The sequence below is a fragment of the Sinocyclocheilus rhinocerous genome, unplaced genomic scaffold (assembly GCF_001515625.1).
Source record: "Sinocyclocheilus rhinocerous isolate Xijiao unplaced genomic scaffold, SAMN03320098_v1.1 scaffold2019, whole genome shotgun sequence".
NCBI classification, from domain to species: Eukaryota; Metazoa; Chordata; class Actinopteri; order Cypriniformes; family Cyprinidae; genus Sinocyclocheilus; species Sinocyclocheilus rhinocerous.
Genome location: NW_015660491.1, coordinates 479,601 through 482,572, shown reverse-complemented (window position 1 = coordinate 482,572; position 2,972 = coordinate 479,601).

The window sequence follows — 2,972 nt, the reverse complement described above, 5'->3', positions numbered from 1 at the left end:
GGCTGGTGACCACAGATGGACATGAAATCATGTCGCCCATCTAGTCCATGTGTCTTTGACTGTAGAGGGTATTCTGTGTTTATTATATTCAGATCATTTGTTTGAAATGTGTTTTTGTACTACTTTGAATTGTTTCTTTTCTTCAGTGTTTTAAACACGTCAACTGAAATCGCAACAGAATCTGTTTTCAACACCGCAGCCGCTCAACATGGTGTGTTTCTGAGAAAACGCATTGTTAAATTCGAACAGACTGAGAGCTGGAATGATTAGGACGAACTTATTCTAGTTCTGTGCATCATGCGTATCTATTAACCAATCAAGTTAACTGGCAGCTGGTGTTGAGAACAGGTTAGTTAACCAATAAGCTACAAGAGCCATAAATGAAGAATGTTCTAACTTAAACTCACCTGTTCTGGAGTGTGTGTGCAATATGACAAATACAATCAAACCTGCTGGATATCACCTTCATGAGGCCATTAACTAGCAGATTCTACTACACCTGGGTTATTATTAGGTAACTAAACTCAATCTAAAACCATACAAAAATCTTTTTTGTTACTTGAAATAAAACAAACATGAATTGAAATGAAATGTATAAAAACTAAAACATTTTTAACTCAATTTTTCATTTTCATTTAGTCTGAATTGATGTACTAAAATAACTAAAACTGAAATAAAAATGAATAAAAACGATAAAAATAAAAAATAAATGAAAAAATAAAAATTATAGATTTACTCAACAAAATTGCCAAAACTTTAACTGAAATTAAAATGAAAACTATAATTAGTATCTCTCAAAAGATAAAAAAGAAAAACAGAAATAAAGAAAAAATTGAAATTTTCGTTAACTTTAAACACAAGCCAATGCAGTGCAAAATTAAAAATCTAGGTAAAACACTTGTAAAAAAAAATAATAATAATAATAATCAATACTGAAAATTCCTTCCATTTCCCATATTTTTACTTTTTTTTTTTTTTTTTTTTTTTTTTTTTTTTTATGTAGTGCACACTGAAATAAATTTGGTCTAAAAGCAATTTTCACTCAGAAATTACTAATAAATTTCACAAATAATTAGAAAGAAATGTCAAGTAACACATTGGATTCAGCTTTAAATTTTGAGGTTGAAAGACTGAATTAGTATTTTCTTCTTAAACAATCCAATAATCTTTGTTTTATAACTTCGAAAGATCATTTTTACAATAGTCCTCCTAACAAGATTTGCAAATGTTCCAGTTCTTATAATCAGTCCGGTATTATGTTCACGTTGCATTGTTGTCTTCTACTGAAACACTGATAGTAATGATGGTTTGTCAAACAGTCACAGGCTTTGGGCTTGACTTACATAACAGACTGAGAGCAGAGACTCAAACACAGTCCTGGAGTGACCCTAGTTATGCTTTATATCTATATTGAATCAGTAAATAATATTTAATACCGAAATGAAATTGAAACCGTTACAATTGGAAATTTCATTTCAATATTTCTTGCTATCATGTATTGTTCTCTTTAGAGTGTATTGATATTTTAATTTTAATAGAGCGTTTCAAATCATCACATATGAGGTTGTTTCCTAAGAAGGGAGCTGCCTATGTAGACAGCAGGTTGGCTCACCAGGGTTTGGAACAGAGCTCATCACTCTTTAATTATTTGTGTAATCTGTGAAGACAGTAAGTGCTTAATTTCATCTTGTAAGGACTCAGCATTATGATATTATCCAATTAGTCAAGATACACAGAGTGACATAATGTTTCACTTCCCGCACATGTGATAAATGGAGTGTGACATCCAGCCGGTTTGACTGTTTCATCTTTTGAAACGGAGACAAATGAGAGTCTGATCTCGTCTGGATGAGGTGAAGTAAACATATCAGGTTTTGTGACCCTTCGCTGTTTCGTTCGCTCGTTGTTCTCAGACCTCACCAACATCATCCACAGTCCGTAGGTTGGAGTCGTGGTCGTGTGAATACAGTAGATGTTGTCAAAATGGCCTGTGATTGGATGTTGTTGATGGGTTGAACTGTTTTAGTTGAGCTCTTTCTGTTAGCGTTAGCCTCTAGCCGTGCAGTCAGTCACTGTGTTTAGGTGTGGTGATGATAGAACGAGAGATCGGAGGCTCAGCCGGGATCCATCCCACAAAAACCCGGCTTCCTCTCAACCGACCCTGCCTTCCTCCAAACGCATTCACGAACTGGACGATGTACTGAAATGACCTGCTGATCTGGAGTATTCTCCGCTGTTTAAATCAGAAAGGATTTGTAAAGTATTCTGGAGCGTATTCAACATATTTGTTCCCTTTTCTGAATTTAATCCACATTGTTTGCAAAATGCCTGATGCAAGTTGAGCAAAATTCAGAATTTGAGAATTTGGATTGTGAATTTGAATGGAAATGCAACCCAGGATGTTGAATTGAAAATTTTGAATTGACCTTGATTTATTTGTAACTTCAAAGAAATTCACCAGTTTTGAATAACTGTGTATTTAATATGTATAAAATGTAGGAAAAATTTATACATTTCTCAACCAAATAGAGAAAATTCTTTAAAAGTTATATATTCTCAAAACAATTAGCAGACATCTAAAACAATTAGAATATATATATATATATATATATGTGTGTGTGTGTGTGTGTGTGTGAGAGAGTGTCTCTGGTGATGTGTGTGTGTGTGTGTGTGTGTGAGAGAGTGTCTCTGGTGATGTGTGTGTGTGTGTGTGTGTGTGAGAGAGTGTCTCTGGTGATGTGTGTGTGTGTGTGTGTGTGTCATTTTGTTGTGTGTTTTTGTCATTTTTATTAGTTTTTTTTAAATATGTAGTTTTTACTATATTTTAGTTTTTATTTTATTACTTCAACTTACACCAAATGAAATTAGAAATTTTGTTTTGGCAACTAGCTGAAATAAAATAAGTTATATATTTATTAATGCTGTCAAACGATTAATCACGATTAATCGCATCCAAAATAAAAGTATTTGTT